Raw genomic sequence first — 14,564 nt, 5'->3', positions numbered from 1 at the left:
GAAGAAATTGCTTTCAACAATAAGAATTGCCTCATCCAATCAGTTGAAGGGTTTAAAAGGAAAAATGATGACTTCAGCAGTCAGAAGAGAATATTTCCATATCAACATCAACCAACCAGCTTCTTCTGGGATATTAATCAAAAACCTTAATTGTGGTTCACAGCTTGTGACCTTCTCTTCTGAATTTGGAGTTCTACATGCACACAGTCATGTGAGACAAATTATTATGAAAATCTGATAATATTTACAGATATTTCTTCTTGCTTTCATTCCCCTGGAGAGCCCTAATTAATACACCCTAACTTTAAATTTGGGGGGAATGTACTTAGAATTAGCATGGCCATGTCATATGAGAATTCTATACTTAATTTATAGAGGAACTACAAAACTGTCTTGCACAGTGGCTGTGATATTTTACATTCCAACCAACACAGAATGAGTGTTCCTATTTCTAGACATCTTCATCCACTCTCATAATTTTCCGTTTTTTTCAAATAGCAGTTATTCTGGTGGAAGTGAAGAGATATATCATTGTGGTTTTCATTTGTATTTCCCAATCAGACAGTGATGTTCAGAAACTTTGCATATGCTTTTCGGTCCTTTGTATTTCTACTTTGGAGAAATGCCCATTCAACCATTTTGCTCACTTTAAAAATTGGTCATCTTTTTAATGTTGAGTTGTAGAATTTTTTATATATTTTGAATATTAAACACTTATCAGAAATGTGACCCCAAATAATTTATTCTGTTGATTAGGTTATTGTTCTAGCTTTCATGGTAAAATACATTGATGTACAATAGTTTTTAAATTTGGTTATGTTCCATGTACCTGTTTTCTTTTTGCTTGTGGTTTTTGTGTAAAGTTTAAGAAACCATTGCCTAACACAAGATTTTGAAGATGCTTCTCTACATTTATTTTCTAAGAGTACTTTAGTTCTGATTTTTGTATTTATGACTGTGCTCCTTTTGGGGTTGGTGAAAATGGTGTGAGGTAGAAGCAACATTCATTCTTTTGCATATGGAACTCCAATTGAGAGTGTAGTTTTCTTTTCTTTTGGTATCTTTATCCAGTTTTGGTATGAGGGAGATTTGGGCCTTTTAGAATAAATTGGGAATATTCCTTGCTCTTCAATTTTTTGCAAAATTTTAGCATGATAAGCATTAATTTTCTTGGAATGTCTGGTAAAACTCATCTGTAAACCCATCTTTCTCATACAGACCTTTTCTTAGATCAGATGCATTTTATTGCTCTTTCAATCTATTTGTTGGTTATTGGTTTTTTGACATGTACTAATTCTACTCAAGTCAGTGTAGACATTTTTGAGTTTCTACAAATTTGTCCAGTTCACTAAGTTATCCAATTTTTTATATACTGTTGTTCATATATCCTCTTATATTACTTTTTCTTTCTATGACCTCAGGAGTAATATCCCCCTTTTTCACTTTTGATTTTTTTGTTTGTGTTCTCCTTTTTTTCTTTGTCATCCTTACTAAATATTTGTAGAGTTTATTGATCTCAAAGAATAAACTACTGCTTTTGTTGATTCTCTGTAGTATAATTTTGTTCTCTATCTCATTTGCCTCTGCTCTTATGTTTGTTAATTCACTCCTTCTCTTCAATTTGGTTTATTTTGTTCTTTTACTCTGGATCTTCTAGTTTGATGTAAGGCCTCTGATTTAGATATTTTTTTCTTTTCTAATGTAAGTATTTAGAACTCTAAATTTCCTTTTCAGAACTACTGTTCTTGAATCACATGAGTTTTGTATATTGTTATTTAATCTTCACTCACTTCAAAGTTTACTTAATATCCCTTGTGTTTTCTTCATAAACCTATAGGTAGTTTAAGAGTACATTGTTTCACTTCCACATATTTTGTAAATTTTCCATTTCTCCCTCAGTTATTGAATTCTAACTCCATTCCATTGTGGTTGGAGAAAATATATTGTATGATTGAAATATTTTTGACTTTATTGATTCTTTTTCTGTGACCTACCATAGGGTTTATCATGTACACAAGAGAAGAATATGATATCTGCTGTTGTTGGGTGAAATGTTCCATATATATCTGTTAGGTCTAGTGGGTTTAGAGTATTATTGAAGTCTTGTGTTTCCTTATTCATCTTCTTTCTATAGGTTCTATACATTATTGAATGTGGTGTATTGAAATCTCCTATTAACTTTGAATCATCTATTTCTTCCTTAAAATTTGTCAATATTTGCTTCATATATCTGGATCTCTACAGTTAGATGTATATATATTTATAACTGTTATGTCTTTTTATGAACGTACCCCTTTATCAGTGTATAGTGACCCTTTCACCTCAAAACAGTTTTGAACTTAGCTTCATTTTTCTCTGATGTTAGTATAGCTACCATAGCTCTCTGCTTGTTTCTACTTGCATGGTATATTTTCTTTCACTCTTTCACTTTGAACTTACTTATGTCTCTGAATTGAAGTAAGCATCATGTAAACACCACATAGTTGTATCATGCTTTTCTTTAAAGCAGTTTTAATGAGATATATTCACATAGTATACAATCCTTCCACAATGTATGAAAAAGGGCTTCTACAATGATCAGAGTTATGAATTCATCACCACAGTCAATTTTAAAGCATTTTCATTACTCCAAAAAGAAAAACCCCATGCCCTTTAGCACTCATCTCTCAATCCCTCCATCTTTTCCCAATCCTAAATAATCACTGATCTGGTTTGCATCTATAGACTTATTTATATTTATGTTTAACATATATGGAATCATATAATATGCAATAATCTGTGTCAGGTTTCCTTCAATTAGCATAATGTCATTTACATTGTTGCTATATATATACTGATGAGAGAAGTTGCAGATTTGCATAAAGGAGATGAAAATATGCAACATATCCATATACACCCTGATTGTTGAAACTGTGCATTGGTGTGGTGCCCTTGTTACAATTTATGAAAGATATTAAAATATTACTAACTATAGTCCATAATTTGCATTAGTTATATTTTTCCTATACACATCCCAATTATTAACACCTGGCAATAGCGATGTATATTTGTTAAAGTTAATGAAGGAGCATACCTTTATTTTTACTATTCACCACAGTCATTGTTCACAAAAGGGGTCCCTGTGTTATACAGTCCTGTATTTTATCCTCTAGCTTTTCTTCTAGTAACAAACACAAACACAAACCCAATCTTCTTCTTTCAACCACATTCACATGCACAATTTATCTCTGTACTCACAATGATGTGATACCATCACCCCATCCATTTTCAAACATTGATAATCTATTTAATTAGAAATTCTACATAAGTTAAGCACCAGCTTCCCATGCTCTATCCTCATTCTATCATCTGGTCATCTATATTCTAGTTTCTAACTCTATAATTGTGTTTATTATAATTAGTTCATATCAATGAGATCAGGCATTATTTGTCCTTTCTTCTCTGGCTGCATTTCATGCGAATAATATCTTCAAGGTCCATCCATGTTTGTCACATGAATCAGAACTTCATTCCTTCTTACATATTAATAAAATTCCATTATATTTATATATATAATCACCACATTTTGTTTGCATGGTCATTGAATGATGGACATTTGGGTTGCCACCATTTTTTGGCACATATGAATAATGTTGCTATGAACATAGGTGTGCAAAATTCTGTTTACATCCCTGCTTTCAGTTTTTATACGTATATAACTGGTTGCATCTATAGACTTATTTATACATGATTGCAGGATCATGTGGTAGTTCTATACTTGGATACCTTAAGGACCTCCAATCTGTCTTGCACAGATAATGCATCTTTATACATTCCCACAAGAAGTGAATGAGTGTTCTTCTTTCTCCACATCCTCATCATACTTGTTCCTGTTTTTTCAATAGTGGCCATTGTGGTAGGTGTGAAATGATATTTCATTGTGATTTCATTTTTCTCTAAGTCCTAGTGATGTCAAGCACCTTTTCAATCTTTTCATGTGCTTTTCACCCATTTGTAATTCCCCTTTGGCCAAATGTTTTTGCAAATCTTTTGCTCATGCTTAATATGGTTGTTTATCTTTTACTGTTAAGTAGTGGAATTTATTTATATATTCTGGTTATTAATCCCTCACCACATACAGCTTCCAAATATTGTTTTACAATAGATTAGGCCACCTTTTTTGAAATTTTTAACTTTTTTATTGTGAAATATAACATATGCAAAAAAGCACTAAATATCCAAGTGCATTTTAAGAAGTAGTTATAGAACAGATTGTAAAGTTTGGTATGGGCTACAGGACCACAATTTTTCATGTTTTCTTCTAGCTGCTCCAAGACACTGGAGACAAAAAGGAATATCAAAATAATGATTCAGCAGTCATACTCATTGGTTAAATCCTGTCTTCTCTGTTACACTCTTTTCCCCTCTTTTCTGAAAATAACAGATAAGCAAAAAAGCAATAAATTTCTAAGTACATGGCAACAATTAGTTGCAGAACAGATTTCAACAAACTCTCAAAAGGGAGCACCAGTGGTTCAGTGGTAGAATGCTTGCCTTTCATGTTGTAGACCCGGGTTCGGTTCCTGGACCATGCACAAAAGAAACACTTGAGAAAATCAACAAAACCAGAAGTTGGTTCTTTCAATAAAATTGATAGCCCCTTAGCTATGCTGATAAAAAGAAAAAGAGAGAGGATGTAAATAAACAACATCAGAAGTGGAAGACGAGACGTAACCACTGACCCCGCAGAAATAAAGGAGATAATGAGAAGATACTATGAACAACTATATGCCAATAAACTAGGCAACATAGATGAAATGGACAACTTCCTGGAAAGGCACAAACAACCCACATAGACTTGAGAAGAAATAAACGACCTCAACAAACCAATCACAAGTAAAGAGATTGAATCAGTCATCAAGAAGTTTGCAAAACATAAAATCCTGGGACCAGATGGCTTCACATGTGAATTCTACCAAGCATTCAAGAAAGAATTAGTACCAATCCTGCTGAAAGTATTCCAAAAAATTGAAGAGGAGGGAAAACTACCTAATACATTCTATGAAGCCAACATCGCTCTCATACCAAAGCCAGACAAAGGTACTACAACAAAAGAAAATTACAGACGAATCTCTTTAATGAATATGGATGCAAAAATCCTCAATAAAATACTTGTAAATTGAATCCAGCAGCACATTAAAAGAATTATGCATTTGGGCAGGCCATGGTGACTACTTGCCTGCCATGCCAGAGACCCGGGTTTGATTCCTGGTGCCTGCCCATGCAAAAAAAATATACATACACCATGGCCAAGTGAGATCTATTCAAGTTATGCAAGGATGGTTCAACCAAAGAAAATCAATTAATGAACACACCGTATCAACACATCAAAGGAGAAAAAAACACATAATCATCTCAATTGATGAAGAAAAGGCATTTAACAAAATTCAACATCCTCTATTGATGAAAGCACTTCAAAGGATAGGAATAGAAGGTAACTTTCTTAGCATGATAAAGGGAATATATGAAAAATCTACAGCTAACATCATCCTCAATGGGGAAAGACTGAAAGCTTTCCCCATAAGGTCAGGAATAAGATACGGATGCCTGCTTTCACCATTGTTATTCAACGTTGCACTGGAAATTCTAGGCACAGCAATCAGAAAACAAAAAGAAATAAAACGAATTCAAATTGGAAGGGAAGAAGTAAAACTCACCTTGTTTGTAGATGATATGATACTATATGTTGAAAATCCTCAAAATTCCACAGCAAAACTACTGGAGCAAAGTGGCAGGATACTGGATCAACACCTGAAAATCAGTAGTGTTTCTGTACACTAGTAATGAGCAATCTGAAGAGGAAATCAAGAAAAAAAATTCCATTTACAAAAGTAAGCAAAATAATAATATATTTAGGAATAAATTTAACTAAGGATACAAAAGACCTATACACAGAAAACAACAAGAAGTTTTTTTTCCTTGAATTGCTAAAAGAAATCATGGGAGACGCAAATAAATGGAAGGGCATAGCATGTTCATGTATTGGAAGACTAAATATAGTTAAAATGTCAATTCTACCCAAATTGATTTACAAATTCAATGCAATGCCAATTAAAATCCCAAAATCTTACTTTGTAGAAAAAGAAAAAAGGACAATAACCAAATTCATTTGGAAGAGCAGGATACCCTGGGAAGCTAAAAATTTCTTGAGAAAGAAAAATGAAGTGGGTGGTCTCACCCTACCTGACTTTAAAGCATATCACAAGGCAAAACAGCATGGTATTGGCATAAAGGTGGTTATACTGAACAATAGAATCAAATAGAGTGTTCCAATATAGACCCTCTCATCTATTGATAATTGATCTTTGAGAGGGTGGTCAAGACAACTTACCTGGGACAGAGCAGCCTCTTAAATAAATGGTGATTGGAGAACTGGCTATCCATATGCAAAATAATGAAAGAAGATCAATATCTCACACCTTATACAAAAATTAACTCAAAATAGATCAAAGACTTAAACATTAGAGCTAAGACCATAAAACTTTTAGAAGAAAATGTAGGGAAATATTTTATAAAACTTGTAATAAGAGACAGTTTCATTGATCTTAGCCCCAAAGCATGAGCACTGAAGAAAGAAATAGTTAAATGGGAACTCCTCAAAATTAAACACTTTTGTACATCAAAGAACTTTATCAAGAAAGTAAAAAGCAGCCTATGCAATGAGAGACAATATTTGGAAACCACATACCAGATAAGGGTTTAAGATGCAGAATATATAAAGAGATACTTCAACTCAATTACAGAAAGACCATCAACTCAAAATGGGCAAAAGACATGAACAGACATTTCTCAGAATAGGAAATGCAAATGACTGAAAGGCACATGAAAAGATATGCAACTTCACTGGCTCTTAGGGAAAGACAAATCAAAACCATGATGAGATATCATCTGACCCCCACTATAATGGTCATTATCAGAAAAACAGAAATGACAAGTTCTGGAGAGGATGTGGAGAAAGAGGCACACTTTTCCCACTGTTGGTGGGAATGCAAAGTGTTACAACCACTGTAGAAGGCAAGTTGGCAGTTCCTCAGGAAGCTAACTGTAGAATTGCCATATGACCCAGCAATCCCATTGCTAGGTATCTATTCAGAGGACATGAGGGCAAGGACATAAGCAGACATTTGCATACCAATATTTATAGCGGCATTATTTACAACTGCCAAGAGATGCAAGCAGTCTAACATCCATCAACGGATTAGTGACTAAACAAGCTGTGGTATATACATACAATGGAATATTATGCAGATGTATGACTATAGTCATGAAGCATGTAACAATACGGATGGACCTTGAGGGCATTATGCTGGGTCAAATTAGCCAGAAACAAAAGGAAAAATACTGTATGGTCTCACTAATATGAACTAACATTAGTTAGCGAACTTTGGAAATTGAAGTTAAGAACACAGGTTTTCAGGAGATAGAAATAGGATAGAGATTGGGCAATTGGTGCTGAGAGAATACAGATTATACAACAGGACTGATTTGTAAAAATTCATAAATGGATAGCACAACACTACCTGATTATACCACAATAGCATACATATGCTGAATGAAGCTGAAAGTAAGTATGATAGAGGGAAAAGGGCTGGGAGCACATATGAAACCAGAAGAAAAGATAGAGGATAAAGGCTGACATGACATAATGTAGGAAAGCCTAGAGTGTACAGTGTACAATGATGATGATTAAGTATACAAATTGAAAAATGTTTTTGCATGAGGGAGAACAAATGAATGTCAGTACTGCGGGGTTTTAAAAATAGTATATGGGGAAAAAGTACAATCAATGTAAGCTAAGGTCTAGTGTCATCAGTAACTGTTTCCAGTGAATGTAACAAAGGCATTATTCAAACTGAATGTCAACAGGCAATGGGGTATGGATTCTGCAGGGAAGAAAAGGAAATATCTTCATATAGAGTATGGTAACAAAGGTATACCCATACAATTAGGCTGGATTGTATGATATATGAATAAAACTATTTAAAATGAGCAGAGAGAAATACGTACTAGAGAGAATGTGGAACGTGAGATGTACCTATTCGGTGTTGGTAAGGAAATGAGATATCCAGTCCCTTGGAAGGCAGTGTGGTGGTTCCACAGGAGGCTAGGTGTGGGTTACTATGTGATCCTGAATCTCGGTTGCTCAGTGTATACCTGGAGGAACTGAGCATGAGGACATGAATGAACATTTGCACACTGGTATTTCTGGCATCAGTGTTCATGATCCACAATGCATGGAGGCAGCCTAAGGGTACAAAAAATGAGGAATGGAAGGGGGAACTCTGGTGTATACATATAATGGCCACAAGAAGGAATGAAGTTGTGATGCATGTAACTAGGTGAATGAATCTCAAAAGCTGTATTTTGAATGAATTGTCAGGAACAAACAGACAAATAGTTTCATGCCTCAATCGTATGGACTAACTATAATATAAAATTTTGATAAACTAAAATCGAGAGCATGGGTCATTATGTTGGGGCTTATTGTAAAGTGTCCTAGATTGTAAGCTCTTAGAGCAGTCACACATATTCTGTAGGTGTAACTGTTAATTCTAAATTCTGACATAGTCAGCTGTCTGTATATAACATGATCTTTCCAGAAACTTTGGGTATATTTTTGACACCTGAGACTCAGAGTTAGAACTCGAAAGCCGTGAAAATCAGCACTACTCCATACAGGAACTGTTTAAAAAGTTGAAAAAGTAATCAGACATCAAGTAGAGTGATGAATGACGCTGATCTGGATAGGACTAAGGTTTATCAGAAGAGTGGGTAAAGGATGATATCATCCGTGTTTTAAAACTTCAACTTCTGTGTGAGATTGAAAGGATAGATATTTATTTAGTGCAAAATTTATATTTTGGGTAGTGCATTTCAAAATTTAGCTTGTATGGTCAGTTTAGTTAATACCATAGTACATGGAATCTTGAATAGGGTATAAGATTTTGTTGGTTTGTCCAGGTTAGTGTGATGCCACAATAAATCTCACAGAAATTTGGACAGTGATTAAAGAAGTATTTGCAAAGACCCTTGGAGGAATGGGGAGAAAGGGGGAAATATTCAACTTCCCCATTTGAGAATTTCTGACATTCTAGAAAGCAATGGGGACAACCAAATCAATAGGCCAAACCCTCAGTCTTGGGTGTTGCCTCTATGAAGCTAACTCCTGCAAAAGATAGGTTAACCATACTTAAAAGTTAAGCTTAAGAGTCACCTCCAAAGAATCTCATTTGTTGCTCTGATGTGGCCTCTCTCTCTAAGCTGACACGACAAGTGATCTCATTGCTCTCCCCCTCTGCATGGGACATGACTGCCAGGGGTGTAAACCTCCCTGGAAACATGGAACAGAAATCCTGAGATGAGACAGGGCCCAGTATCAAGGGATTGAGAAAACCTTGAACAAAGGGGGAAGAGAGAAATGAGACAAAATAATGTGTCAGTAGCTGAGAGATTTCAAACAGAGTCAAGAAGTTATCCTGGATGTTTTACTTACACGTTATATAGATATCCCCTTTATAGTTTATGGTGTATTGGAGTGACTGGAGGGAAGTACCTGAACTGTAGAGCTGTGTTCTAATAATCTTGTTTCTTGAAGATGATTGTATAATCATATAGCTCTTACAATGTGATTGGGTGATTGTGAAAACCTTGTGTCTATTGCTTCTTTTAACTAGGGTATGGACAGATGAGTTAAAAAAAGTTTAAAAAATCAATAATAATAGGGGGAACAAAGGCTAAAATAAATTGGGTAGATGGAAATACTAGTGGTCAATGAGAGGGAAGGTTGAGGGGTATGGTATGCATGAGTTTTTTCTTTTTACTTTTTTACTCCTTTTTCTGGAGTGTTGCAAATGTTCAAAAAATGATCATGGTGCTGAATACACAAGTGTGTAAAGATACTGTGAGCCATTGATTATATGCCATGTACGGAATATTTGTATGTTAAGAATGCTTGTGTGTTAGTATGTTGTTCTATTAATAAAGATACTTAAAGAAAGAACTGATTTCAGATTGTGATATGGGTTACAATTTTACAATTTTTGGGTTTTACTTCTAGCTGTTCTAAAGTACTAGAGCCTAAAAGAAATATCAACATAATGATTCAGCACTCATACTCATTTGTTAAACCCTACTTACTCTGTATACTCCACCATCACCTTTATTCATTTTCCCACTCTTTAGGGGTATTTGGGCTATGCCCATTCTAGCTTTTTCATGTTGGAAGGGGCTATTGATAATATGGGACAGGGGGATGGAACTACTTGATGTTCTAGAAAGGCTGGCCCCTCTGCATTTCAGGACCCATCTGGAGGTTGTATATTTCTGGAAAGGTACCCTAGTGCATGGAATGTTTAGAGACTCATATAATGCCCTAAGTATTCCTTAAGGTTGGCAAGAATGATTTTGTTTGGTGTTTGGCAAGTTATGATAGTTAGCAATTTCTAAATGAATCTAGCTTAAGAGTGACCTCCAGAGTGGCCTCTTGATTCTATTTGAACTCTCTCAGCCACTGATACCTCATTTGTTACACTTGTTTTCCCCCTTTTGGTGAGAATGGCAGTGTTGATCCCACAGTGTCAGTGCCAAGCTCATCCCTGGGGGTCGTCTCTCATGCTGGAGGGAGACTTTCATCCCTGGATGTCATGGCCCACTTAGGGGTAAGGGCAGTGATTTTACCTACTGAAATGGGCTTAGAGAGAGAGAGGCCACATCTGAGCAATAAAAAGAGGTCCTCCAGAGGTGAATCTTAGGCATATCTATAGGTAGGCTAAGTTCCTCAATTACATACATAACCTTCAAAAGAGCAAATCTCAAGATCTTGGGCGTGGCTTATTTATTTGGATGTCCCTAATGTTTGAAACAACATTCTGGGTTTCCTTAGTGGTAAGTTAGGGTAAATAGTTCTGCATTTTTTCTCCCATCCCTCAAGGGACTTTGCCAAAGCTTTTTGATTATCTGCTTAATGTACTCTGGGATGTATCCAGGCACTACATTAAGCTGTACAGGATTAAGGTTCTCCTTCTTGTTTTGGGCTCCCCGTGTTTGGATTGTTTAAATGATCTATCCAGACAGGTTGAGTTAGATTAAGTGCTAGAGAAAATTGAGGTTCTGGACAAAATTAATCTTTCTTTCTTTAGTCTTAAAGAGTAGGTGAAGTTCTAAAATATGGACAATGTCTTCCTTATGACTGTATTCTGGATTTACCTTAATCCTAACCTGGTCTTCTTCATTCTTATCTCTAAATACCAGGTTATAAATATATAAAACAGCCCCCCAAAATCCAGAAGTAACAATTACCACTCCAAACTAAATGTGACTGCTATAAGAGATTACAATCTATGTCTCAGTTTCCTCATAAGTATTTTATATATGAGATCATACAATATTTGCTGTTTTGTTTCTGGCTTATTTTGCCTCACCAAATGTCCCACAGTTTCATTCATATCATTGAATGCCTCAAATCTTCATTCCTTTTTTGCAGCAGCAAAAGGATGTTTGATCAAATGTATACACCATCATTCACAAATCTATTTTCAGTTACTGCATCTTTCAGTGTCCTCCAAGTACTGGGACTCATGTATAACATCCGAAGTCAACAGCTCATCAACAGTCTCAATTTAGATAATTTCATTGCTCCCAAGAGAAAGATAGTCAATAAATACACCCTTACCAAATAGAAAATCCCAACTTTCCCCTAACTCTTGTCCCTCCTCCCATTATTTATCCCTGGTAATGGGCTTTCCTTAAAACATAGCCCATAGTAGGCAATATCATTTTCCCCCCATACCCTGAAATTATACATTCTTTGTACAAGATGCATACCTCCATAGAAGTTCATGCAAGAACTTATTTCTATTTGTGGTGTTAATCAATGGGACACATGAATCTATACAGCCCTTTTCAGTCAGATTCACCTTCAATAGGGTAATAATCCTTATAGACCAACTAGTGAATCAACTTCACTTCTATCTATTCCCTTAGAATTAAGTTCAACCTAAGTAGCTAATTATTTATCCATTTTAAGTTTCAGTGTATCTCTAGGTCCCCTATATTCTGTATTATTAGCCTCTGGTTTTACATTTACCATGCTCATAAAAGTAGAATCATACAGTATATATCCTTTTGTGTCAGGCTTATTTTACTCAGCACTAAGTCCTCAAGGTTCATTCCTCTTGTCATATGCTTCAGGATGTCATTTTCTCTTAGTGTTGCATAGTTTTCCATTGTATGTATATACTACATTTTGTTAATCCACTTGTCTGTTGATGGGGACTTGGGATTGTTTCCATCTTTTGGCGACTGTGAAAAATGCTGCTATGAACATTGGTATGCAAATATTTGTTTGTTCCACTGCTTTCAGTTCTTCTGTGTATATACCGAGTAGTGGTATTGCCAGGTCATAGAGCAACTTAATATTTAGTTTTTTGAGAAGCTGCTGGATTGTTATCCATAGCAGCTGTACCATTATACATTCCCACCAGCAGTACTTAATGTCCTAATCTCCCTGCATCCTCTCCAGTATTTGCAGTTTCCTGTTTGTTAAAAAACAGCCATTCTTACAGGTGTGAGGTGGTATCTCATTGTAGTCTCAATCTGCATTTCCCTTATAGCTAATGAGAATAAGCAGCTTTTCATATGCTTTTTAGCCATCTGTATCGGATCTTCATTAAAATGTCTATTCATATATTTAGCCCACTTTATATTTCTTTTGTTGTTGAGTTGTATGATTTCTTTATGTATAACAGGATATGAAACTTTTATCTGATGTGTGATTTCCAAATATTTTCTCCATTAAGTTGGCTTCCTCTTTACCTTTTTGGCAAAGTCCTTTGAGCCACAAAAGCATTTGATATTGGAGACATCCCATTTATCTAATTTTTTTTTGCCTTTGTCTTGGGTATAAAGTTTAGGAAGCTACCTCATATTAATAGGTCTTGAAAATGTTTCCCTACATTTTGTTTTAGAAGCTTTATGGTACTGTTACTTATATTTAGGTATTTGATGCAATTTGAGTTAATTTTTGAATAAGGTGTAAAAGTCCTCTTTCACTCTTCTGGCTATTGGTGTAAGATAAAAGTCTTCTTTCACTCTTCTGGCTATTGATATCCAGTTGTCCATTTATTGAAAAGACTATTTTGTCTCAGTTCAGTGGATTTGGGGGTCTTGTTGATGGTCAGTTTACCATAGATTTTGTGGTGTATGTCTGCACTCTCAACTCAATTCCATTGGTCAATACTTCTATCTTTGTGTCAGTACCATGCTGTTTTGACATTTGTGCCTTTGCGATAAGTTTTAAAATTGGGGAATTTTAATTCTCCCACTTCGTTCTTCTTTTTAGGATGCTTTTAGTCATTCAGTCTCTTTCTCTTCCAGAAGAATTTTGTGACTATCTTTTCTGAGTCCTCAAAGTAGGTTGCTGGGATTTGATTGGTATTGCATTGAATCTGTAGATCAATTTACGTAGAATTGATATCTTAACTACATTTAATATTCCTATCCACGAACATAGAATGATTTTCCACCTATTAGATCTTCTTTGGTTTCTTTTAACAATGTTATATAATTTTCTGTGTACAAGTCCTATACACCACTAGTTAAGTTCATTCCTAGATACTTGATTCTTTTAGTCACTATTTTGAATGGAAAATTTTCCTTAATTGCTGCTCAGTTAAGTTATTGCTTGTGTATACAAACGTTACTGATATTTGCAAGTCCATTTTATAACCTGCCACTGTGCTAAATTTGTTTATTAACTTAAGTAACTTTGTAATAGATTTGTCTTGGTTTTCCAAGTATAACATCACGTCATCTGCAAATAATGAAAATTTTACTTCTTCCTTTCCAATTTGGATGCCTTTTATTTCTTTTTCCTACCTGATTGCTCTTGCTAGAACTTCTAGTACAATATTGATTAATAGTGGTGACAGAGAGCATCCTTGTCTCATTCCTTATCTTAGAGGGAAAGCTTTCAGTCTCTCTCCATTGAGTATTATGCATGCTATGTGTTTTTCATATATGCTCTTTATCAATATTGAGGAAGTTACCATTGATTCCTGCCTTTAGGAGAGTTTTGCTCAGAAAAGGATATTGAATTTTGTTGAAAGCTTTTTCAGCATCAATCCAGATGATCATGTGATTTTTCCTTTTTTATCTGTTAATGTGCTGTATTACATAAACTTATTTTCTTGTGTTGAACCTTCCTTGCACTCCTGGTATAAATCCTACTTGGTTGTGGTGTATAATTCTTCTAATGTGCTGTTAGATTTGATTTGGTAATATTTTGTTGAGAATTTTTGCATCAATGTTGAATCTAGATATTGGTCTGTAGTATTCCTTTCTTATAGCATCTCTACACGGTTTTGGTATAAAAGTGATGCTAGCTTCATAAAATGAGTTAAAAGTGTTCCTTTTTCCTCAAATTTTTGGAAAGTTTGAGCATAATTGGTGTTAGTTCTTTTTGGAATGTTTGGCTAAATTCCCCTGTGAAGCCATCTGGTCCTGGACTTTTCTTTGTGGAAAGATTT

General features: G+C 35.0%; 1 long non-coding RNA gene across 1 annotated transcript in view; it reads right to left on the bottom strand.

Moving 5' to 3' along the window:
- Window positions 1–5,701: 5,701 nt before the first annotated feature.
- Window positions 5,702–14,564, bottom strand: part of LOC143671593 (uncharacterized) — a 128,239-nt gene continuing 119,376 nt past the window's right edge. The window contains exon 3 of the long non-coding RNA XR_013169607.1: window positions 5,702–5,831. This is a non-coding gene — a long non-coding RNA (uncharacterized LOC143671593). The remainder of the gene's footprint in view (window positions 5,832–14,564) is intronic.

Source organism: Tamandua tetradactyla, chromosome X (genome assembly GCF_023851605.1).
Source record: "Tamandua tetradactyla isolate mTamTet1 chromosome X, mTamTet1.pri, whole genome shotgun sequence".
NCBI lineage: Eukaryota > Metazoa > Chordata > Mammalia > Pilosa > Myrmecophagidae > Tamandua > Tamandua tetradactyla.
This window is presented reverse-complemented; position numbering and strand designations above follow the sequence as displayed.